Genomic DNA, 26,528 nt, shown 5'->3' on the forward strand with positions numbered 1-26,528 from the left:
CCTCCTTGGGTCTCTCTCTCTCTCTCTCTCTCTCTCTCTCTCCCTCCCTCCCTCCCTCCCTCCCTCTCCCCCTCCCTCCCTCCCTCCCTCCATCCTTCTGTCCCTCTGTCCCTCTCTCCCTTTCCCTGTGCCCCTCCCGTGCTTTTGTGTGTTTGCTCTCTCTCTCTCTCTCAAGGGGATGGGAAAAAAGATTTTATTTTTAAGTAATCTTTATACCAATGTAGGGCTTGAACTTACAACCCCAAGATCAAGAGTCACATGCTCTACTTTAAAATGAAAAAAAAGAAAGAAAAAAAAAAAATCATGTGCTCTACCAACTGAGCCAGCCAGACACCTCATCAGTGATGTATTTTAGGAGAGCAGCTAAAAATGTTTTCATTCACCATTCTCCATGTTTTCATTGGGCCTCCATTTGAACAGGGAATTTTTTTTTTATAAATGTTTGTTTATTTGGGGGGGGGGGTGAGGGAGGGAAGAAGAGGCAGAGAGAGACAGAGAGAAAGAGAGAGAGAATCCCAAGCAGGCTCCGAGCTGTCAGCACAGAGCCTGAGGCGGGGCTCCGTCTCAGGGACCATGAGTTCCTGCTCTGAGCCAAAATTAGGAGTAGGACGCATAACCGACCAGGCGCCCTGAAAAGGGAATTGTTCATGAGTTTGACTGATTTCCTGAATTTTTTACACAGTATGAACAGAGATCAAAATAAAAGGGAAAAGTTTTCTAGTCTGATACCTACAAGACTGAAAATTTTCCATATGCCCTTCCAGTATTGGTACAGCCCAACCGCTGGTGATATGTTTAAAGAAAGAGGCACCAGTGCTTGAGAAACAAGCGTAGGGCCCAGGATTATGGCCTCAGAGGGTTGTGTGTCCAGACCAGTGCCAGTAACAACAGTCTCTTGCTGCTGGCCAGGCTGCTGGGGCTTAGGCATCTTCCCCTCAGCCCAAGGAGGCTGTGGCTCTCCCTACACAAACACAGAAAGTGGAGAAGCAGTACAACAGGGTGATTTTGTAGAACTTCAAGAGAAGCTTGAAAATTTCAGGAGAAAGTAGGTTTTGGTTTGAGTCATGTGGAGATTGGGGTTTGTAGATAAACCCTTAATTAGAACAAAGAGCCAAAGGAAGGCGGTACAGACACATATTCCAGTTGGTAAAGATTTGTAAAAATTTGTATCATGTTTATTTTGAAAAATTTAAAAAGCATAGAAAAGTATAGAACAATACCCATATTGCTGCTACCTAGAATTGACTGACCATCATTAAATATTGGCTCAGTGAAAAATTTTAATAGAAGAAAACATTGCAGATCAAACCCTATTTGATTTGCAACTCCAGCACCATTACTTGCTTCTCTTCCCCAAAGGCCAACATGAACATAAATTTAGTGTTTCCTTCCAAGGTCACCCTCTGTAGTTATATAGAAATTATATACATGAATAGCTTATACCTGTTAGAATGTATATTATCTAAGACAAGAAATAACAAGTGTTGACAAGGATACGGAGAAAAGGAAACCCTTGTGCCCTGTTAGTAGGAATGTAATTTGGTGTAGCTACTGTGGAAACAGTATGGAGGTTTAAAAAAAATTAAAAATAGAACTATGCTATGATCCAGCACCTTCATTTCTGGGTATAGACCCCCACCCCCACCCCACCCTGCCACACACACACTATTATTATTATTCAGCTGTAAAAGAGAAGGAACTTCTGCCATTTGTGACAACATGGATGGACCTCAAGGACACTATGTTAAGTGAAATAAGTCAGACAGAGAATGACAAATAATGTATACGTCTCTTATAGGTGGAATCTAAAAAGAAAAGCAAAAATAAGCTCATAGATACAGAGAACAGATTGGTGGCCTTCAGAGGTTGATGGGGGGAGAAATGGGTGGAGGGGGTATAAATTTATTAAAAATAATAATGAAGAGGGGTGTTTTGAACTATCCCACTTTGAATTATATATTGTCAATTTATTATTACTAGTGTATTTGGCTTGTCTCTACTCTTTTACCTTTAGCTTTCCAATTGTCCCACCTTTGTTCTGCTTTTTATTCTCCTTTCTTGCATTCTTTCAAAAATTGTTTAATGTTTATTTTTGAGAGAGAGAGACAGCGTGTGAGTAGGGGAGGTGCAGAGAGAAAGGGAGACACAAAATCAGAAGCAGGCTCCAGGCTCTGAGCTGTCAGCACCGAGCCCGACACAGGCTCGAACTCATGACCTGCGAGATCATGACCTGAGCTGACAGGCTCAAACTCATGAACCGCGAGATCATGACCTGAGCTGAAGTCAGACACCTAACCAACTGAGCCACCCAGAAACCCCTCCTTTCTTGCATTCTTTTTTATTTTTTTTTTTAAATTTTTTTTTCAACGTTTATTTATTTTTGGGACAGAGAGAGACAGAGCATGAACGGGGGAGGGGCAGAGAGAGAGGGAGACACAGAATCGGAAACAGGCTCCAGGCTCCGAGCCATCAGCCCAGAGCCTGACGCGGGGCTCGAACTCACGGACCGCAAGATCGTGACCTGGCTGAAGTCGGACGCTTAACCGACTGCGCCACCCAGGCGCCCCTCTTGCATTCTTAAAAGTAGACTTAGGTTTTGTTTTCTTATTCCACTTTTTCTGTCTACTGGCTTAGAAGTCATTGGCTCTATTCCTCTTCTTCGAATGGCTACCCTTGAAATTTTACATTGCATACTTAACAAGGCCTAAACATCCCACCTCTTCTTACAAACAACACAAGGACCTTGGAATACTCTAACTCTAATGGCTGCCCCCATTTTCATTTTAGTCTGTCCTTTTTTTCAGCCCACAGATTTGCCTTCATGATCATTATACTGTATTACATGATGTTTGTTTAGATTTGTCTACCTGTTTATCATTTTTTCTCAACAATCCCTGCATCTCAGACTTGTCTTTGATCACTTGTCTTCTTTCTAAAGTACATACTTAGAAGTTCTTTTAGTGTAGGTCTATTGGTGATTTTTTAAAAATTTTATTTTGAGATAATTGTATCTGGGAGCTCGGGAGATCCACTGATCTGGACCCACTTTAACATGCTTCCAGAGTCCTAGTCAATGCAGGAATCTTGGGCTCAGTTTCCCCTGACTTGCTCCTGACTGTGCTGAGTAGGTATTTATGTATAGGTAACACTCCTCTCGATATGTGTATCTCTCATAGCTTTGGGTTCAGCTCAAAATTTTGTTTCATCTCCTTTGAGATTTGCTTTCTGGAAAACCAGAAAGGAAATTATTATTATTTTGTAAATGTTTATTTATATTGAGAGAGAGAGAGAGAGAGAACGAATGAGGGGAGGGATGGAGAGGGAGATAAGAGAATGCCAAGCACACTCCACACTGTCAGTGGAGAGCTCTATGTGGGGCTTGATCTCACAAACCGTGAAATTATGACATCAACTGAAATCAAGAGTTGGATGCTTAACCAACTGAGCCATCCAGGTGCCCCTATTATTTTTTTTTTTTAGTATAAAAAGAAAAAAAATTATATAAGTAATGTTCTTAGGTATGATAGAGCCCTGCTTTTGGAAAATTATTTGAGGGGCGCCTGGGTGGCTCAGTTGGTTGAGCGTCCGACTTCAGCTCAGGTCACAATCTCACAGTTCGTGAGTTCGAGCCCCGTGTCAGGCTCTGGGCTGATGGCTCGGAGCCTGGAGCCTGCTTCCGATTCTGTGTCTCCCTCTCTCTCTGCCCCTCCCCCATTCATGCTCTGTCTCTCTCTGTCTCAAAAATAAATAAACATTAAAATAATTTTTTTGAAAAATTATTTGAGGGCATTTGAGGGGTGCCTGACTGGTTTAGTCAGCGGAGCATGCAACTCTTGATCTCGGGGTTGTGAGTTCAAGCCCCGTGTTAAGTGTAGAGATTACTTAAATATAAAATCTTTAAAAAATAAATAAATAAAAAGTTATTTTGAAGTTTACATTCTAGTGGAGGAGACACTCACAAAAAATGAGGAAACAGATTGTGGTAAGTTGCTTCCAAGATGGCTCCCAAGGATCCTCACTTCTTGGTATTCACATCGTTGTATAGTCCTCTACTATGTTTTACTATAGTTGGTCTGTGTGATTAATAGGATATAGCAGAAGTGATGATATGTGACATCCTGGATTAGGTTATAAAAAAGACTTCAGCTTTCGTTTTAGGTGCTCACACATTCTCTTGGACACTCCCTCTGTGGGAAGCTGTCATGTTTTGGGGGTACCCAGGCAGGCTGTGGAGAGGCTCGCTTGATAAGGAACAAACAGCCCTGCCAGTAACCCACATGGGTCAGTTTGGAAGTGAATCCTTCGGCCCCAGTTGAACCTTGAGACGACCAACCCAGGCTAACAGGTTGACTGCAACCTCATGAAAGATTCTGTCCAGACCATCCAGCTAAGCCCCCCTGTGTTCCTGAGCCACAGACATGTCAAGATATTACGTTTTTGTTTTAAGGGGCTGTGTTTAGGGATAATTTGTTATGTACCAATAGATAACTAATGCACAGATGAAATAACTTTGAATTGCAATAAATGCATACCCATCTTATGGTAGAGCAGATGCCCATCAAGAGAAGTGGTTGATAAAGTGGTTAATGAAATTGGCCTTGGAGCTGAGTGCTGGTTTCAGATCCTGGCTCTGCCACATACTAGCTGTGTCATCTTAGCAAGTCTTTTTTTTTTTTTATTCCTATTTTCCAATTTGGTCATTTATAAAATGAAGATAACAACAGTACTTATTTTAAGGTTGCTGTGAAGAGTCAAGAAATTAGAAAATAAAAGTGTTTAGCCCAGAGCTTGATACATTTTAAAGGTTCAATTAATATAACTATTGTTAATCTGTATTGATTCTTGAGCATTTGTTAATATGTTTGAGCTGTTTGCTTATGGTCTTTCATATGGAAAATGGCTCCTAAAGGTGAAAGACCCCTGTATAAAACCGACTCAAATTTAACAATGCCACTCAACACTGTACTAAGTATCTATTATGTTCCAGGGGCTCTGCTAGGTGCTGGAAAAGGTAAGATATGATCCGTGTCCCCAGAGTTCAAATTCTCATAGGAGAGGCAGAAACAAATGTATTAGTGTAATTAAGGATTCTAAGTCTACAAGACTTGTAAATTGAAGACTCTTCAAGAATTCATCACCAAATGCCATTCGTATGTGGTATACTCTTTGTTATGGGAATAACATTGATAGTTTTATGCTTAGGGGAAAAATTTGAGAATCAGTTTAGAAGTTTCAAAATGAAAAGATCTGTTTTAATTGTTAACGAAGGCTGTAATTTATACTGGGAAGACAAAGCACAGAGGAAAGCAGTAAGCTGAAATGAAGACAGCCTTTGGATCTCAGCTTAAATGTCACTTCCTGAGAGAGGCTCCTCCACACACCTCTGTTCTCTTCATAGACTTATCATAACTAATGCTTATTTGAGGGTTTTTTTCCTTCATATTTCTCTTCCCAACTAGATCATGAACACCATGAGGGCAGGAATCACATCTGGTTCGCTCACCACTGTAAACTCAGCATCTAGATTAGTCCTTGACACATAATGGGTGCTTAATACATTTTTGTAAATAAATGTTAAATGAGTGTTTAGAACCATTAACATTCTGGTGGGTCAATGAAGACTCATAGAAAACTTGAGACCAATGCAGCAGAATGCTAAGACAACTTGTGTGCAGAGCCTTTTACTTCTCTAGCAAAGAGAGGTGCTGAAAAGGCCTTGATGGTCGTAATAAAGAAATTCCTTTGGAGGACAGTGCTGTAGAGCTTCCTCCCTTCCACTTGATACACATAAAATCCAGGAGTAATGAAGAGGAGGCTCTCTTGTTAGGAAATAGAGAGTAATCAGCCTTCTTGTGCTTTGAAGATTGTAAAAGATAGTGGTGATTATGCATCTAGCATCCGTTGACCTCTTGACCCTTACAGGACAGCAGTTTTACTCAAATAGCCATACCTCCACCTTGCAATTTATGTGACTCAATGACCACCCACCCATGTCAATTCCAATTATGGTAACCCTTTTCCCCTTCCAGAAAAGGGTTACTCCATCTTCACATTTGCTAGACAGATATTGATTGGGAAGCAGCATATGGGCCTGTGAGACCTAATTGACTCAAAAAAACTGGATGGAAAGATTATAAATGGAAAAAAAAAAAGTATAGGGTCCTGATTGCTCCTGGTAGACATCTGGAAAATCACTTTAGTAGGAATTTGAAACCTACCATGTTTACAGCAGGGCAGAGAGCCTGGTAGCAATTGGGTCCTTGATAACTTGTTGAACCATTGAGTTCACCAGGCTTAAAGTCTGTTTTGCCTGTGGACCTTCTGTTATGTGAGATAATAAATTTCCTTATTTTTTAAGTAAACAGTTTGAATTGGGTTTTCTATTATCTGAGGCCAAAATGATCCCAATGAACCTGTGATATTTGGTTTCCTGGCTACAATTAAGGCAGCTACACTCAGAAGAGTGGGAAAATCACCCTATTGTCTTGGAAAAGGCAAGCAGTGGGACTCTGTTTCAAGGGTTGAAGATGAAAATCTATTTATTAACTATTGCTAGTGTGAATAGGCAGGTAAGGAAAGGGGTTGGGGCAGGGGTGAGAACATGTTTGCATGGAGCAGACCCAGAGCTCAAACTCATAATGGCCCCAGCTGCCTAGAAGAGGGCTAAATATGGGCCTGAAAGTATTGTACCCTAAAAGCTATGACCCTGAGACTTCCTTGTGAGACACATAATGATTAATGCCTTCTGTTGGAGATCCTTGTTGGCCCGTGTGGGACCTGCAACACCACAGACCTGGTAACTACAGATCATCAAACAGCGACACCATGTGGCTGTAACGTGCAACGACTATATTGGGCCGATGAGACTCCAAGCCTTCCCTTCAGGTGTGTGGAAGTTGTATTTTCTACTAGGAATTTTTGGATCACTTAACCCGCTATGAGTTTTTGAAAATGGTAGTAAGGAAGGGACCTATTTTTAGATTCTGAATTTATTATTCTGGGAATAGAATAGTGAGGTGATTTCATTTTGTGGGGGAAAAAAGCTGTGATCATGTTTGTATATGGTGGAGCTGTTCCTACAGGTTAAAATTTTTTTTTTTTTCTAATTTGAGAGAGAGTTCACGCGGGTGGGGGAAAGGGGAAGAATGGGGGAGAGAATCTTAAGCAGGCTCTGCATGAAGCCTGACACAGGGCTCGATCCTACAATCCTGGGATCATGACCTGAGCTGAAATTAAGAATCTGATGCTCAACCGACTGGCCCTTCAGTTTTTATCTGTATTCTCAAGATGCATGAAAATTAGGCCTAAAGATACCCAAACAAAAACATTTCCATTTTATTACCTCTTTGAAAACTTGTCTATGGTTTCCCATCATCCCCTGGATAAAGTCCCAGCTTTTTAGCACACCTGTCAAGGCATTCCTCCTCCCCATCTCCAGTGATGCAACATACTACTCAGTTTTGTCAGAAAGCTCTCAGTAAGTTCCATTATATTTGTAAAAGCTTTGGGAGTTAGGTTTTAAGCGAGAGCAGATATGGACGGTCCCGAAGGGGCCCAGATTTAATGACAAAAAAATAATAATAAGGTTTACTGTGCACTTGTAACCTGAGCATTATAATAATGTGCTTTGGAGTTATTTAATATGCACAGGAAGTTTCCTCTGTCTTTCCTTTGTATTGCTGGAGAACTCCTACCATTCAGAACCATTTCTCTAGGTTTGCAGTTCTTTTTTTTTTTTTAATTTTTTTTCAACATTTATTTATTTTTGGGACAGAGAGAGACAGAGCATGAACGGGGGAGGGGCAGAGAGAAAGGGAGACACAGAATCGGAAGCAGGCTCCAGGCTCTGAGCCATCAGCCCAGAGCCTGACATGGGGCTCGAACTCACGGACCGCGAGATCGTGACCTGGCTGAAGTCGGACGGTTAACCGACTGCGCCACCCAGGCGCCCTAGGTTTGCAGTTCTTGAGATTGGCTGCACAGTGGAATCACCTGGGGAGAGACTACCGACAAACCATGACACCTGAATCCCACCCTGGAGATTCTGATTTAAGCGGTCTGGGGCTTGAGCACCAAGTTTTCAAAGCTCCCCGGGAAATTCTAAAATGCAGACAGCTAGGAAGACTTCAGTAACCGATTTAGGTAATGCTTCTCTTTCCCTTCTGCGCCCTACACAAAATCCTCGGATTATGCCTATCATTCTGTATCTGAATTTCAGAGCATATATCCATCTCCCTAACTAAACTTTGAGCATCTCCATTCGTCCACCTCTGCATTTCTGGAGCCTGATGTAGGGCCTGACGCTTCGTGGGGATTTGAAAATGCTGAATACAAGGGTAAAATGTCATCAACAAACACGCACGGGGGTTCTCCAAATGCCAGGTGCTGCTGTGCTCAGCCAGGTCTGTAACCTGGAGAACAGGCTGACTAGTCCTGCAGCAAGAGCTCGCAGTCACGGCTTGACTGTGTGTATGGAGGACAGCGTGCCTTGGCCACCTCGCCCCGGCCTCACTTTCACCAACTGCCTTAAGTATGTATTTCTGCGGTCTCCCGGACAAATGAGTTTCCAGGTGGCTGCGACCAGCACCTGCGAAGCCAGAAAATGTTGAAAGAGCAATGAAGGTGCGCAGGCGCAGACCGCAAGCGCGGCGCACTCTGGTCTACGCGAATATAAGCCCCGCCTCCAGCTGCGAAGCCAACAGGGCGCTGGGCCCGCCTAGCCTCCCCCGGTTGCGGGAGGAAACAGCTAGCGGCGTTCGGAGGCGTAGCCGAGGCCCGCCCCTCACCGCGCTCCAGTTCGATTGGCTGGTCTCCCAAGGCGCGGTAACGGTCGCGGAGGCGGGGCCGGAGAGGGCTGAGCCGAACCGGGCCGGGCCGGGCGTGCTGCTGGTGGGAGGCCGCGGCTGAGGAAGGTGAGTGGCGTAGGGGTATCGCGGACTCATCGGTCGGAGCCCCTCCCGAAAGCACCCCTGAGATCGGCCGCCGCTGGTGCCGCCGAGTGGCCAGACCGACCCTTGTCAGGTCCCCCCAGAAAGCACACCAGTCACAAGTATACCAGTATAAGGACAAACGTGGTTCGAGCCCTGGCTCCCCGGCCCTTGCCGTCTTTGGCTGCTCATTTAACGTCTCCGCGCTTCAGCTTCTTCATTCGTAGCCTACAGCTGGTAATTCTTGCCTTACGTGGTGGTTGAGAAGTAAAGTGAGGCACTAAGTGTAAGGCTTAGATTGATACTGGCGCGGGTATTGGTACCTGGCGGATCCGGGTTGCGGATAAGTCCTAGGTAATTTCCTCCATCTACACGAGTGGGCCGGGGCCGACCCGCTTCACTTGTCAGTGTCAGGTGTCTGAGAAGGGAGCAAAAGGAGAATACAAGAAGGGGTCGGTGAGTGGAACGGTTCGTTATGCTCATTCCAGATTGGGAGGACCGCTATCTCCCTGCGGAGTCTAATTTGATTGTGTTAAGAAAATTAGGTGGAAATGTCAGAAGGCTGAGATCCGTCACCTAGGGACCACACAGGAAGGGTTTCTACTACCGCTTATTTTCTGACCATAATAATATTAAGCAGTGTGCAGGCATTACCCATATTGGTTCCAGTCTTCTGGGTGAGTTTGTTTTTACTTTCTGTATTGCCAAGTGCACTCCGGCCTCCCTCCCCTCCCCCCGCCCCTTGAGGAAGAGGTGGCTGACTAGGGTTTTGTCCACAGCTTCTGCTTCAAAGGCGGGAGAGGTGTGTTCTGGCCCTTTGTGTACCTTCTTCTGGGGCCGAATGATTGGGTGGAGATGACATCCAATCCCCACTCCCATTTCCTTATTTGTGATAGATTCACTCCTTCCTAAGAAAATTAAGCAGCATGTTGGCATGTTTTTGGAGTAGAGACCAGAGACTTCGAAAGCATTTATCTAATTAATACTGTATTTAATAGAGACCAGAGACTTCGAAAGCATTGCGTGTTCCATTTATTGCAGTAATGTGAGATATTTGCTTTTGAGAAAGCTAATTACAGATTTTGACGTGACTCAATTGAGAAAGAATCATTACAGGCCATGGTTTGTTATTTACAGCTTTTCCCTCCAAAAGGGGTGAAAAACAAGTACATTAAAAAAATTTTTTTTAATGTGTATTTTTGAGAGAGAGAGAATGAACAGGGGAGGAGCAGAGATAGGGAGACAGAATCAGAAGCAGGCTCCAGGCTGTCAGCACAGAGCCAGATGCAGGGCTCGAACTCACAAACTGGGAGATCATGACCTGAGGTGAAGTCGGACGCTTAACGGACTGAGCCACACAGGCGCCCCTAAAAACAATTGTATTTCAATGGACAGTGCTTATTAGTGGGGCTTCAGACGTATGAAGGGTAAGTTAGCAAAGGGCTCTTGGAAACCTGGACAGTGCCAGAAGGTACAACTACACTTGGCTTCTCTGCATTTGGCTTTTTATGCCGTGTACAAACCAACTCCTATCCTGCCTTCCCTAATCCCACAGTCTTAATTTAGGTGTGTTATGACACTGAATAAAGCTATAGCTTCTGCTTTGGCCTTGGGAAGCATTTGGTCTCTACCTGTGACTCAAGGCTCCAGGTCTATGTCCTATCACAGCTTCTAATGGGGGAAAAGGCTGGTGCAAATATCAGCACATTATCGTGGGCCTCTGAAAAGGAGGGCTTGGTCACGGTGGAACTGAGGGGATCGTTTTTCTTCCTGACTTTGCCTTTTGTGGTTAGTGGTATTTGTCCATCTGAAAGTGCTTCATTTTAGTACACTTGCAAATGAGAATGCTCTACCCTTGCGGCCAGAGGTCAGAAGTAATGATAGGTGGTGATAGATTTGGACTCTCAGCTAAGGTGGCAGCATCGGGGTCCATCAGCTGTGGCTTCAGTTGTTCCCCCTTCAGGAGCTACCGGTACCATGGATACTTGCTTTGGGAATAACACAGGACCGTTCGTACTAGAAGGTCAAACATTTTAAGATTTTGGTTTTTTTATCTTTTTGAAATCTAGATGAAGATCCAGTTTCGGACGTGAGACTCACTGGGTGATCATTTCATTGAGATCAACTTGAACGACCAGGTGAAAAGCGCAAGAAGGACGTGCTATGACTGAGGTATGTCTGCTGTGACAGATAACTCTGGATGTTGGGAGGCCATGGAGAAGACCTGTTATTTATTGAATACGGTAATAGATACATTGCATATATTTCCTTTTGATCTCCTGATAATCTGGTCAGGTAGATATTTGAAACTCAGGTAAGGAAACTAAAGCCCAGAGAGGTTAAGTAACTACACTAACTCACTTAGCTGGTCACCAAGTCTAATCACCACCTGTTTTGCTATGAGCCAGGTGCTGTTCTATTTTATTTCTATATTAACTCTCCTGATCTCGGTAACAACCCTATGAGCTAAGTACTTTGATTATCCTCATTGTATGAAAATGAGATTGAGGGGGGACACCTGGCTGGCTCAGTCGGTTAAGCATCCTACTTCAGCTTAGGTCATGATCTCAAGATTTGTGAGTTAGAGCCCACCTTCGGGCTCTGTGCTGACAGCTCAGAGCCTGGAGCCTCCTTCAGATTCTGTGTCTCCCTCCCTCTCTTCCCCTTCCCCCTCTCTCAAAAATAAACATTAAAAAAAAATTAAAAAAAAAAGAAAATGAGATTGAGGCACAGAGGTATTACTGCTTTCTTGGCTGTGTGGCAGAGTCCACGGTTTGATCCCAGGTAGCCTGGCTACCGAGGTATACCAGCTTTCTTTGGTTCATGTTTTGTTGCTTTTGTTTTTATTGTTAGGAAAATTCTTTTATTATAAAAGGAATTTTTATTATGAAGTCAAACAGAAAAGAACACAAGCCAAATGTGTAACTTAATGAATTATTTTTTAAAGTTATTATTTATTGGGGCGCCTGGGTGGCGCAGTCGGTTAAGCGTCCGACTTTAGCCAGGTCACGATCTCGCGGTCCGTGAGTTCGAGCCCCGCGTCAGGCTCTGGGCTGATGGCTCGGAGCCTGGAGCCTGTTTCCGATTCTGTGTCTCTCTCTCTGCCCCTCCCCTGTTCATGCTCTGTCTCTCTCTGTCCCAAAAATAAATAAACGTTGAAAAAAAAATTTTTTTTAAATAATAAAAAATAAAAAAATAAATAAATAAATAAATAAATAAAGTTATTATTTATTATTTTGAGAGAGTGAGAGAGCATGCATGTGCCTGAATAGGAGGGGCAGAGAGAGAGAGAGAGAGAAAGAATCCCAAGTAGGCTCTTAGCTGACAGAGCTCAGTCTCAACACGGGGCTCAGTCACATGAACTATGAGATTATGACGTGAACCGAAATCATTAACAGACTGAGCTTCCCAGGCACCCCTAGAATCCGGTAATTTTATTAGGATGTGTCTTCTGGGTCAGTATTGTCAAGTATGTGATAGACTCTTTGCATGTGTAATTTCATATGTATAATTCTTTTCATTTCAGGAAAGCTTTTTTTTTTTTTTAAACAGCGTTGTTGAGATATATGTGATACATAATCTGCATATATTTAAAGTGTACTATTTGAGAGGCGCCTGGGTGGCCCAGTCATTTGGCCGTCTGACTCTTGATTTCGGTTTAGGTCATGATCTCATGGTTTCGTGAGATCAAGCCACGTGTCTGGCTTCACACTGACAGTGTGGAGCCTGCTTGGGATTCTCTCCTCCTTTCTCTGACCCTCCGCCACTAACACATGCATGTGCATGCTCTCTCTCTCTCTCTCTCTCTCTCAAAATAAATAAACTTCAAAAATGAAATAAAACTGTAGTCTCCCCTTCATCATCTCCCTTTATGAAAACAAAATAAAGTGTAGTATTTGATAAGTTTTGACATACATATACACCTGTGAAACCATCACACAATTAGGATTGTGAATCTATCACCCCTAAAATTCCCTTGTTCCCCTTGGCAATCCATTTTTCTAGCCTCTCATTCCCCTAGCCACCATTGATCTACATTCTGTCAGTGTAGATTAGTTTTTGTTTCCTAGAATTTTATATAAATGGATTCAAACAGTATGTAGTCTTTATTTGTCTGGCTTCTTTCCCTCAGCATAAGTATTTTCAGGTTCATCTGTGTTGTTGCATGTATCAATAGTTTATTCCTTTTTATTGTTGAGAGATTCCATTGTATGCTTTTACCAGTTTTTGTATCCATTCAGCTATTGATCGGCATTTGAGTTGTTTCCAGTTCCTGGGTATTACAAGGACTTTTATATATAGGACTTGTGTAGTCATATGCTTTCATTTCTATTGGGTAAATGCCTAGGAATGGAACGGCTGGGTCTTAGGTGTCTATTTAACCTTTTAAGAAACTGCCAAAGTGTTATCCAAAGTAATTGTCCTAGGCGCACCTTGGGTGGCTTAGTCGGTTAAGTGTCCAGCTTCAACTCGGGTCATGATCTTAGGTTTGTGAGTTCAAGCCCCACGTCAAGACTGACCGCTCAGAGCCTGGAGCCTGCTTTGGATTCTGTGTCTCCTCTCTGTGTCCTTACCCTGCTCACGCTCTCTCTCTGTCTCAAAAATAAATAAACATTAAAAATAAAAACTGATTGTCCTATTTTACATGCCCATCAACAGTGTATCAGAGTTCCAGTTCCTTCATATTCTCATAAACACTAGTATAGTTAGTCTTAGCCATTTAAATAGGTGTATTGTGGTTTCACCTTGTGGGTTTAAAAAATTTTTTTTTCCAGTGTAGTTAACGTACAGTGTTACATTAGTTCCAGGTTTACAATATAGTGATTCAACAGTTACACATATTACTACTCAGTGCTCGTCAAGTTAAGTGTACTTTTAATCCCCTTCACCTTTTACTCTCCCCCCCCCCCCCTCACCTCTGGGAACCATCTGTTTGTTCTCTATAGATAAGAGTCTGGTTTTTTTGGTTTGTCTCTTTTTTTTCCTTTGCTTGTTTGTTTCTTAAGTTCTATATACGAGTGAGTTCATATGGTATCTGCATTTCTCTGACTTATTTCACTTAGCATTATACCTACTAGGTTCATCCATGTTGTTGCAAATGGCAAGATTTTATTCACTTTTAATGGCCAGCCAATATTCCATTAAATATATATACCATCTTTTCTTTATCCATGCATCTTACTTGGGCTGGTTCCATAGTGTGGCTATTGTAAATAATGCTGCTATAGACATAGGGGTGCATATATCCCTTAAAACTTGTGTTTTCATATTCTTTGGGTAAATACTCAGTAGTGTGATTACTGAATCGTGGGGTAGTGCTGTTTTTAATTTTCTGAGGAATCACCATACTGTCTTTCATGGTGGCTGCACCAGTTTGCATTCCCACCAAAGTGCACAAGCATTCCTTTATCTCCGTATCCTCACCAACACTTGTTTGAGTTTTTTATTTCAGCTATTCTGAGAGGTGTGAAGTGATGTCTCATTGTGGTTTTGATTTGCATTTCCCTGATGATGAGTGAAACTGAGCATGTTTTTATGTGTCAGTTGGCTGTCAGTATGTCATCTTTGGAGAAATGTCTGTTGGTGTCTTCTGCCCAGTTTTTACTCGGATTATTTGTTTATGAGTGTTTCATAAATGCTTTATATATTTTGGACACTAACCCTTTACCAGATAGATCACCTGCAAATATCTTCTCCCATTAAGTAGGTTGGTTGTTTCCTTTGCTGTACAGAAGCTTTTTATTTTGATATAGTCCAAATAGTTTATTTTTGCTTTTGTTTCCCTTGCCTCAGGAGACCTATTTGGAAAGATATCACTATGGCCAATGTCAGAGAAATTAATGCCTGTGCTTGTCTATGATTTTTATGGTTTCAGGTCTCACATTTAGGTCCTTTACCCTTTAATCCATTCTGAGTGTATTTTTGTGGATGGTGTAAGAAAGTGGTCTAGGTTTCACTCTTTTGCATGTACCTGTCCCATTTTTCCCACACCATTTATTGAAGACACTCCCTTTTTCACATTGCATAGCCTTGCCTTCTTTGTCAAAGATTGATTGACCATATAACTACAGGTTTATTGCTGGATTTTCTACTCTATTCCATTGATCTATGTGTTTTTGTGCCAGTACTATACTGTTTTGTTGACTACAGCTTTGTAATATAACTTGAAGTATGGAATTGTGACACCTTCAGTTTTGTTTTTCTTTTTCAAGATTGCTTTGGCTATTCGGGGTCTTTTGCAGTTCCATATAAATTTTAAGATGGTTCTAGTTCTGTGAAAAGTGCTGTTGGTATTTTGATAGGGATTGCATTAAACCTGTGGATTGCCTTGGGTAGTGTAGACATTTTAACAATATTTGTTCTCCCACTCCATGAGCATGGAATATCTTGCCATTTCTTTGTGTTGTCTTCAGTGTCTTTCATCTGACAAGAGTTTTCAGGGTCAGGTCTTTCATTTGCTTAGTTAAGTTTATTTCTAGGTTTTTAAAATTATTTTTGATGTAATTGTAAATGGGGTTGTTTTCTTCATTTCTCTATCTGCTGCTTCATTATTAGCATATAGAAATGCAATGGATTTCTCTATAGTGATTTTTGTATCCTGCGACTACTGAATTCATCTATGAGTTCTAGTAATTTTTTGGTGGAGTCGCTAGGGTTTTCTATTGATAGTATCATATTAGCTGGGAATAGTGAAATTTTTACTTCTTTGTTACCAATTTGGATGCTTTTTTATTTCTTTTTGTTGGCTGATTGCTTTGGGTAGGACTTCTCATACTATGTTGAATAAAAGTGGTGAGAGTGGACATCCCTATTCTTCCTGACTTTAGAGGAGAAGCTCTCAGTTTTTTCCCATTGAGTATGCTGTTAGCTATGGGTTTTTCATATATGGCATTTATTATGTTGAGGAATATGTTCCCTCTAAACCTACTTTGTTGAGAGTTGTTATCATGAATGGATGTTGTACTTTGTCAAATGCTTTTTCTGCATCTATTGACCATGTGGTTTTCATCCTTTCTCTTGTTGATGTGGTATATCACATTGATTGATTTGTGAATATTGAACTACCCTTGCATCCCAGGAATAAGTCTCACTTTATTTTGGTGAATTTTTTTTTTTAATGTTTGTTTATTTATTTTTGAGAGACAGAGTAGGGGAGGGGCAGAAAGAGAGGGAGATAGAGGATCCTAAGCAGGCTCCGTGCTGTCAGCTCAGAGCCTGATGCAGGGCTTGAACTCAAGAACCGTGAGATCGTGACCTGGGCCGAAATCAAGAGTCAGACACTTAACCAACTGAGGCACTGAGACGCCCCTATTTTTTTTTTTTTAATTCACTCTGTCACCCTATGTGTTTTGATTGATTTTAGTCCATTTATATTCAAAATATTTATTGATATGTCTTTATTGCCGTTTTGTTACTTGTTTTGTGGGTTTTTTTGTAGCTTTTCTCTGATCTTCTCTTGTTCTCTTTCATGGTTTGTTGACTTTCTTTGATGATATACTTGGTTTCCTTTTTCTTTATCCTTTGCATATTTATTACTGGATTCTGGTTTGTAGTTACCATTAGATTTGTATATAATGTCTTCTGTATATAGTAGTCTATATTAGGTTGATGTTTGCTTAAGTTTGAACTCATTGTTTACTCCTCCCCGTGTTTTAAGTATACAGTGTTATATTTTACATCCTTTTATTAATCCCTTGAATTGTTTTTACAGAAATATTCATTTTTACTCCTTTTGTATTTTTTACTTTTCATACTCTTTCATTTCCACTCAGAGAGTCGTGTTTATTTGCTGTAGGGCTGGTTTAGTGGTCATGAACTTCTTTAGTTTTGATTCGTTTGAGAAAGTCTTCATTTTTCCTTCTTTTGTGAATTATAGCCTTGCTGGATAGACTATTCTTGGCTGCATATTTTCCCTTCCAGCACTTTGAATATATCATGCCACTCCCTTCTGGCATGCAGTTTCTGCTGAAAAACTTGCTGAAAGCCTTGCAGGGTTTCCCTTGTATGTAAGTATCTTCTTTTCTCTTGCTGATTTAAAAAATTTTCTTTATCACTACTTTTTGCCCTTTTAATTACTATGTGTCTTGGTGTGGATCTTCTCAGATTGAATATTTGGGGAAATCTCTGTGCCTCGTGGATCTGGATATCTGTTTCCTTCCCCACATTAGTGAAGTTTCACCTGTTATGTTTTCAAATAAATTCTCTGCCCCCTTTTCTCTCTCTTCTTCTTGGATCCCTATAATGTGAATATTATTGTGCTTGATGGAGTCACTGAGTGCCCTGACTGTTCTCTCAATCTGCATATTGTGTTTTTCTCTCATTTGCTCAGCTTGGTTACTTCCATTACTCCATTACTTCCAGGTCATTAATTTGTTCCTCTGTTTTCTCTAGCCTGCTATTTATTCCATTTAGTGTATTTCTAATTTCATTTATTGAGTTCTTCATCTCTGAAGATGTTTGGTGGTTCTGTTTTTTTTTTTTTTTTTCCCTGTCTTTATTAAGGGTCTCACTGATGTCCTTCACTATTCTCAAGTCCAGTGAGTATCTTCATTACTTTAAATTCTCTCTCAGGCATCTTATCTTATATCTGTTTCACTTAGGTCTTTTGCTGTGGTTTGGTCCTGTTCTTTCATTTGGAACATATTTTCTGTCTCCTGATTTTGTCTGACTCTGTGTCTGTTTCTTTGTGTTTGGAAAGTCAGCTATATCTCTTGCTCTTGAGGTAATGGCCTTATGAAGAAAAGGTCTTGTAGTGTCATGTAGTGCAGTGTCCCCTGTTCCCTAGGACCTGGTGCTTCAGGGAGTGTCTCCTGTGTGTGTTGAGCGTGCTTTGCTGTTGAGTCCTGATTGCTTTTTCCTTCAATCTCATTGTTTGCAGAGGCTCTCTTTGCCTCTTGTGGGCAGCGTTTGGTCCCTCTCCAGGTTGGGCGTTTTTTAACAAGGTGTGTGGTGCTCTGCTTGTGAAATGAGTCCTGCCACTGCTGCTGCTGTAGTCGAGGTTCTGCAAAACCCACAAATTGGGACATGTGCTGGTGAGGTTTGCACTGGTGTTCTGGGGGAGGGGACCCTCAGTGCTGGGACTGAGGCAAGCATGACTGGGAGGGGCGGATCCACTCAAGTTTGGTATGGGAGAGAGGTGCTGGTGTAAGCAGGTTAGGTGGTGAGTGTTAGCACCTGCATTGTTTCTGCTGAAAAATTAGCTGATAGCCTTATGGGGTTTTTCTTGTATGTAACTGTTAACTTCTGGTGCTTTTATTTATTTTTTTAAAGTTTATTTATTTTGAGAGAGAGAAAACACGAGTAGGAGAGAGGCAGAGAGAGAGAGGGAGGGTGGGAGGGAGAGAATCCCAAGCAGGCACCATGCTGTCAGTGTGGAGCCAGATGTGTGGCTTGATCCCATGAACCGTGAGATCATGACCTGAGTTGAAATTAAGAGTCAGAAGCTTAAACAACTGACCCACCCAGGTGTCCCATTTTAGTGTATTAAAATTTTCTTTATTATTACTTTTTGTCATTTGAACTATTATGTATTTGGTGTGGACTTCCTTGAGTCCACTTTGTTAGGGGCTTTCTGTGCTTCCTGGACCTGGATGTCTGTTTCTTTCCCCAAATTGGGGAAGTTTTCAGCTATTATTTCTTCAAGTAAATTATCTGCCCCCTTCTCTTTCCTTTTCCTTCTGAGACCCCTATTATGTGAATGATACTGTGTTTGATTATATTGCAGAGTTTCCTTCCTCTATTTTTTTATTAAACTTTTTTCTTTTTGCTATACAGTTTGGTTCCTTAACATTATCCTGTCTTCCAGATGGCTGATCTGTTCTTCTGTGTCTTTTAATCTACTATTGATTACATCTATTGTATTTTATTTACTCTCTCTTTGTGGACGTTCTCCCTGAGTTCATTCACTTTCTCAAGTCCAGCAATGATCTTAATGACTATTATCTTGAAATCTTTGTCAGATATATTGCTTGTCTGTCTCTCATTTGTGTTTTATACTGTGATTTTTGTCTTGTTCTATTCATTTGGTACATGTTTGTGTGTCTCCTCATTTTGTCTCTCTATATTTATTTCCAAATATTAGGTAGGTCAGCTACATCTCCTGGTCTTGAAAGTAGCAGCCTCGTGAAAATATCTGTGGTGCTGTATAGTGCAGTCCCCCTGGTCACCAGAACCAGGCACTCCAGTGTGTCCCCTGTGTAGGCTGTGTGCACCCTTCTGTTGTGGCTGAGCTGCATTTGTTGTGGGCATGCTGGGGCTGGGGTGGGGGCGGTCGGCTCCTCACCTGACTGGCTGCAATGACTTGCTTTGCCTCCTGTGAGTGTACTGGGCATGGTTTACTCCTTGAGATGTTGAGAGGCCCAGCTACTGCCCGTGTGCTCACTGGTAGGTGGTGTTGGCATTTGACCTAGCTAGTGGCCTGCAGTTAGTGTCTGCCACACCTGCAGGCACAGCAAAGGGCAGGACTTGCTCTCTGAACAGCCAGCTAAGAGGCTCAGCTGCAGGAACTGCGGACACCCTGGTGTGTGGGTTATCTCCTCCCCTCCCAAGGGCGGGAGTCATTTTGGAGTGGCACAGTACTGGCAGAGTTGCCTTCTGGGTGTGGTAGGGCAGGAGCTGTTTTGGAGGGATGGCTGCCAAGGTGGACAAGTTGGGTGGGATGGTCTGCAGGAGAATGTGGGGCCATGGCACTCATTGATAGCAAGGTAGATGGAGACTGTTAGAACTGGCTCCCAGAAGCATCTTGATATGTAGGCTGCAGGAGACAAGGAAACATGGCACCTGTTACAGCTTTTGCTTCCAGAGAAACCTCCTGGACATATTCTAAGATTAGTTAATAAATCTCCTTCACAAATACTTTTCAAGGTGCTTTTCAAGCTGCTACTCCTGTGCTGTGTCTGAGTTATTTAGTATGGTTGTCTCTTTAATGGTGGGGACTGGGTTCCCTGTAGCACTCTGGCTCTCCTAGAGGTAAGCCTGCTGATTTTTAATGTTCCCGGAGTTAGCCCTGGTGTTTTCAAAGCCAGATATTACTCGATTTGTCTTCCCAGTGTGGGTTCCTAGTTCAGGGGGGTTGCCCAGTGTGGGGTCTGATCCTCTTCCTTCTCCATGCTTCTCCTGTTTGTGGCTATTCGTACCAGGGGGTTGGTTCCCAACTGTGTCTCTGCCCTTTCTACCCTTTTCTATGTGACGTTCTCTCCATGACTAGCTGCAGAAGTCTTCAGGTCATTTTCAGAGTTAGTTGCAAAGCTCTAGTTGCTGCCTCAGTGTTTCTGTGGGACAAGTTGAATTCCAGATCCTCTTCCTCTGCCACCTTCCCTTGTATTCTCAGATGTAGGTCATGGGTCCACAGGCTCACTCTTTATTTGTGCATTTAAAACATAACAGAGGGAATTCAAAATGTGGAAGGACAAAAAACCAAATGGTCAGTTATCATAATCAACCAAGATTTCTAAAACAAATGAGCCTCAGTTGGGGGAGGTGGGCTGGCTCTTTATCTAGTCTTAAGGCTGGCACTGTATTTATTAGAGAGAGCCATCTTTGAAGTGGATGCCTTTTTGAAATGGATTCCTTCACGATCAAAGCTTAAGTCAGGCACTTGCATTACAAAAACAAAAACAAACAACACCTCCCCCCCCAAAAAAACCAAGAAATCCCCACAAAAAACTGTTAGAACTGACACTACGACATCTTAATTATTTTTTAAGTGTATAGTTCATTGATATTACATACATTAGGGGCGCCTGGGTGGCGCAGTCGGTTAAGCGTCCGACTTCAGCCAGGTCACGATCTCGCGGTCCGTGAGTTCGAGCCCCGCGTCAGGCTCTGGGCTGATGGCTCGGAGCCTGCAGCCTGTTTCCGATTCTGTGTCTCCCTCTCTCTCTGCCCCTCCCCCGTTCATGCTCTGTCTCTCTCTGTCCCAAAAATAAATAAAAAAACGTTGATATTACATACATTAATAATGTGCCATCGTTGCCCCCCCATCCATCTACAGAACTCTTTAAATTTTTTTTTAATGTTTGTTTATTTTTGAGAGACAGAGTGCAAGTGGGGGGGGGGGGCAGAGAGAGAGAGAAAGGGAGGGAGACACAGAATCTGAAGCAGGTTCCAGGCTCTGGGCTGTCAGCACAGAGCCTGACGTGGGACTCGAACTCACGAGCTGTGAGATCATGACTTGAGCTGAAGTTGAATGCTTAACTGACTGAGCCAACCAGGTGGTGGTGGTGGTGGTGCTGCTGCTGCTTGCTTCCTTCCTTCCTTCTTTCCTTCCTTCCTTCACTCAGCATGGGGCTCAAACTCAAGACCCTAAGATCAAGAGTCACTTGCTCTTCCAACTGAGCCAGCCAGGCGCCCCAGAACACTTGTCATCTTGTGCAACTAAAACTCTGTGTCTATTAGATGTAGGGCCCCTGTTTCTCAAGGCCCTGCCCGGCAGCTACCATTCTACTTTTGGTTGCTAAGATTTTGATTACTCCAAGGAGTGTAAGTGGAGTCATTACAGCACCTACCTTTTTGTGACTGATTAATGTCCTCATGGTTGTAGCATATATCAAAATTTCTTTTCTATTTAAAGCTGAATAACATTCCTTGGGATGCTTGGGTGGCTCAGTCCATTAAGAGTCTGATTCTTGATTTTGGCTCAGGTCATGGTGTCATGGTTTGTGGGTTTGAGCCCCACGTGGGGCTCCATACTGACAGTGTGGAGCCTGTTGGGGATTCTGTGTCCCTTTCTCTCTGCACCTGCCCTGTCCTCTGTCTCTCTGTCTCTCTGTCTTTCTGTCTTTCTCAAAATAAATACACTTAAAAAGCTGTATAATATTTCATTGTACGGATATACCACATTATGCTTATCCATTTATCTGTTGATGAACGCTTGGGTTTCTTACACATTTTTGCTATGGTGAATAATGCCGTGAACACAGATGTACAAATATCTTTTCAAGATCCTGCCTTTAATTCGTTTGAGTATATACCTAGAAGTAGAATTGCTGGGTTATATGAATATTCTTTTTTTTTTTTTTTTTTTAAAGAACTACCTACTGTTGTTCACAGTGGTTGTATCATTTTACATTCTCACCAGTAGTGCACAAAGATTCCAGTTTTACCACACCCTTGCCAGTGCTTGGTACTTTTTTGTTTTTTTGGAATTTTTTTTTTTTTTTTGATAGTAGCCTAATGGATGTGAGGTGGTATCTCTTTGTAGTTTAATTTGCATTCATCTAATAGGTAGTGATGTTACACACACTTGAAAAGTGCTTATTGGTCATTTGTATATCAAGTTCTTTGCCCATTTTTAATTTTTATGTATTTTTTTCTTTTTAAAAAAAATTTTAAATGTTTATTTTTAAGAGAGAGTGAGTGAGAGAATGAGAACAAGCTGTGGAGGGCAGATAGAGGGAGACAGAGGATCCAAAGCAGGCTCTGCACTGACAGCAGGGAGCCTGATGTGGGGCTCGAACTCATGAACACAAGATCATGACCTGAGTTGAAGTTGTTTGCTCAACTGACTGAGCCATCCAGGCACCCCTGTTTATTTATTTTTAAAGTTTGTTTAGTTATTTATTTTGAGAGGGAGAGGAAGGGGGAGGAGCAGAGAAAGAGGGAGAGAGCAGGAATTCCAAGCAGGCTCTGCACTGTCAGCACAGAGCCTGATGTGGGGCTTGAACTCACAAACTGTGAGATTATGACTGAGCTGAAACCAAGAGCTGGACGCTCAACTGACTGAGCCACCCAGGTGCCCCTCTTTGCCCATTTTTAAAGCAGATACATATTTTTTTGTTGTTCAGTTTTGGGATTCTCTATGTAGTCTGGATGTTAACTCTTTATCACATAAATGATTTGCAAGTATTTTCTTCCATTCAATGGGTTGCCTTTTTACTCTGTTAATAGTAGCTTTTGATGTGCCAAAGTTTTAATTTTTATGAAGTCCAATTTGATTTTGCTTGTGTTGCCTGTTTCTGGTGTCATACCCAAGAAATCACTACCAAATCCAGGGTCATGAAGCTTACCCTATGTTTTCTTCTCTAAGAGTTTTATAGTTTTGGCTCTTAAGTTTAGTTCTTTGATCCATTTTGAGTTAATTTTTTATATGGTGTTAGGTAAGGTCCAACTTCATTCTTTCCATGTGGATGGCCAGTTTTCCCAGAACCATTTGTTGAAGACACTGTACTTTCTCCATTAAATGATTTTGGCATTCTTGTTGAAAATCTTTTGACAGTATATGTGAGGAATTATTTCTAGCCTCTCTATTCTACTCCATTGGTTTATATATCTTTATGCCAGTACCACACTGTTTTGATTTCTGTAGCTTTGCAGTGGGTTTTGAAATCAGGAAGTGTAGGTCCTCCAGGTTTGTACTTCTTTCAAGATTGTCTTGGCTGTTTGTGGTCCTTTGAGATTCCTTATGTATTTTAGAATGATTTTTGTTATTTCTGTAAAAAATGTCATTGGGATTTCAATAGGGATTGCATTGGCTGTGTAGGCTGTTGTGGGCAGTATTGACATTCTAATATTAAGTCTTCCAATCCATGAACATAGAATGTTTTTCCATTTATTTGTCTTTTTAATTTTTTTGACAAATATTTTGCAGTTTTGATTATACAAGCCTTTGACCTCTTGGTTAAGTTTTTATTCCTTTTGATGCTGTTGTAAGTGGAATTGTGTTCTTAATTTCCCTTTTGGATTATTTGTTAGTGTGAACAAAGGCAACTGATCTTTGTGTGTTACATCTTTACATCCTAGTACTTCGCTGAATTCATTTATTCTAACAGGTTTTTGGGTTTTTGGTGGGCTCGTTAGCATATTCTGCATATAAGATTATATCGTCTGCAAACAGGTATAATTTTACTTCTTCCTTTCTGATTTGGATGCCTTTTATTTCTCTTTCTAGATTAATTGCTTTGGCTAGACCTTCCAGCACTATATGGAATAGAAGTGGCGACTGCTTTGTCCCTGATCTTACAGGAAAAACTTTCAATCTTTCATGGAAGTATGATGTTCACTATATGTTTTCATATGTGGCTTTTATTATGTTGAGGTAGATTCCTTCTATTGCTAGTTTGAGTATTTTTATCATGAGAGGGTGTTCAATTTGGTCAGATGCTTTTTCTGCATCCATTTAGATGATCATGTGGTTTTTTTTATCCTTTATTCCATTAATGCAGTCCATTACATTAATTGTTTTTCATATGTTGAACTATTATTACATTCCAGGAATAACTCCCAGTTGGTTGTGGGATTCTTTTAATATGCTGTTGAATTTGGTTTACCAGTATTTCGTTGAGGATAATTGCATCAATGTGCATAAGGAATGTTGGTCTTTAGTTTTCTTGTATTGTCTTCATCTGGCTTCAGTATTAAAATAATGCTAGCCTTTAAGAATGAATTAGGGGTTGGGGTGCCTGGGTGGCTCAGTTGGTTGAGCATCTGACTTCGGCTCAGGTCATGATCTTTTGGTTCACGTCAGGCTCTGTGCAGACAGCTCAGAGCCTAGAGTTTACTTGGAATTCTGTGTCTCCCTCTCTCTCTGTCCCTTCCTCACTGATGATCTGTCTCTCTCTCAAAATAACTATTTTAAAAAAATGAAAAAAAAATAATGAATTAGGGGCGCTTGGGTGGCTCAGTTGGTTAAGTGTCTGACTCTTGATTTTTGTTCAGGTCATGATCTCACAGTGAGATCAAGCCCATGAGATCAAGCCCAGTGTCAGAATCTATGCCAAGCATGGAGCCTGCTTGAGAATCTCTCTCTCTCTCTCTCTCTCTCTCTCTCTCTCTGTGTGTGTGTGTGTGTGTCTCTCTCTCTCTGTCTTCTCTCTCTCTCTCTAAAACAAACAAATAAATACACATTAAAAAAAGAATGAATTAGGAAATATTTATTCCCTTCTCTTCAGTATTTGGAAAAGTTAGAGAATAATTGGTGTTAGTTCTTTAAATGTTTGGTAGAATTCTTCAGTGAAGCCATCATTTCCAAGGCTTTGCTTTGTTGGGATTTTTCCCCTAAGTTCGTTTATTTTGAGAGAGAGAGAAAGAGAGAACTAACACAACCAGTAGAGGAGCAGAGAGAGAGAATCCCAAGCAGGCTCTACACTGTCAGTACAGAGCCTGATACAGGGCTCAAACCCAGGAACTGTGAGGTCATGCCCTCAGCCAAAATCAAGAGTTGAATGCTTAACCGACTGAGCCACCCAGGTGCCCCTGTTGGGAGATTTTTGATTACTGAATCAATCTTCATGTAAATTATAGGTCTATTCAGATTTTCTGTTTCTTTGTATTGCTCTCTTAGAATTTTTATTTCTGTATAATTGCGATTAATGTCCCCACTTTCATTTATGATTTTAGTACTTTGAGTCTTCTCTCTTTTTTTCTGTCCATTTAGCTACAGGTTTGCCTATTTTGCTGATTTTTTTTTTCAAATAACTTTTTATTTCAATGATTTTCCTCTATTGCTTTCCTTTACCCCAGCTCTAATCCTTATTATTTCCTTTCTTTTGCTAGCTTTTTGTTCTTCTTTTTCTAGTTCCTTAAGTTGTACAGTTAGGTTGTTAATTTGAGATTGTTCTTTTTTTTTTTAATGTTTATTTTTGAGAGAGAGAGAGAGAGAGAGAGCAAGCGAGCATAAGCAGGGGAGGGGCAGAGAGAGAGGGAGACACAGAATCTGAAGCAGGCTCCAGGCTCTGAGCTGTCGGCACAGAGCCTGACTTGGGGCTCGAACCCACGAACTGCGAGATCATGACCTGAGCTGAAGTCAGATGCTCAACTGGCTGAGCCAGCCAGGTACCCCTGTTCTTGTTTTTTAATATAAATGTTTATAACTATAAATTTCTCCCTTAGCGCTGCTTTCACTGAGTCCCATGAATTTTGGTATGTTCTATTTTTGTCCCCCCACCCCCGCCTTTTTTTTTTTTTTTTAACCTATTTGATACACACAGTGTGGAGCTTGAACTCAGAATCCTGAGATCAAGAGCTGCATGCTGTACCAACTGAGCCAGCCAGGTGCCCCAAATTTAGTGTATTTTATTCAGCTTTCTTACTTGACTTTAGAGATAGAGCTGCCTACTCTATCGTTACCAAAAGTAGACTACCTGTCTCATGCAATTTAGCCTTTTTTTTAAACACTTTGATTTATTTTTTATTTTTTTTTAATGTTTTTATTTTTGAGACACAGAGAGACAGAGCATGAGCAGGGGAGGGGCAGAGAGAGAGGGAGACATAGAATCTGAAGCAGGCTCCAGGCTCTGAGCTGTCAGCACAGAGCCCTATGCGGGACTCGAACTCACGGACTGTGAGATCATGACCTGAATTGAAGTCGGACACTCATCCGACTGAGCCATCCAGGTGCCCCTAATGAAATTTAGTCTTAAATCTAGACATACTTATGTAAAACAACTTGTATGAAATAGTGATCTGAGTAATTTGTAGAAGAAAATCTAAGCTAATATATGATGGTAAGATTAGTTTTGTTTAGCATACTTTTATTTAGTTTTTTAATGTTTATTTTTGAGAGAGAGAGAAACAGTGAGAGCAGGGGAGGGACAGAGAGAGAGGGAGACACAGAATCCAAAGTAGGCTCCAGGCTCTGAGCTGTCAGCACAGAACCTGACGCGG

At 41.6% G+C, this 26,528-nt stretch overlaps 1 protein-coding gene across 10 annotated transcripts in view; it reads left to right on the forward strand.

Moving 5' to 3' along the window:
- CEP70 (centrosomal protein 70) overlaps positions 1–26,528 on the forward strand; it is an 87,710-nt gene that overhangs the window by 1,848 nt on the left and 59,334 nt on the right. For 3 of the 10 annotated variants that reach the window (XM_043595289.1, XM_043595282.1, XM_043595285.1), the window contains exons 1-2: positions 8,782–8,912; positions 10,997–11,099. The gene's annotated coding sequence lies outside the window, so the exon portion shown is untranslated. Of the gene's footprint in view, positions 1–3,813; positions 6,886–8,781; positions 8,913–10,996; positions 11,100–23,814; positions 23,962–26,528 lie in introns of those variants that run through there. The other 7 variants (XM_043595290.1, XM_043595284.1, XM_043595283.1 and 4 more) reach the window with 5 other exon arrangements.

Source organism: Prionailurus bengalensis, chromosome C2, assembly GCF_016509475.1.
Source record: "Prionailurus bengalensis isolate Pbe53 chromosome C2, Fcat_Pben_1.1_paternal_pri, whole genome shotgun sequence".
Taxonomy (NCBI): Eukaryota; Metazoa; Chordata; class Mammalia; order Carnivora; family Felidae; genus Prionailurus; species Prionailurus bengalensis.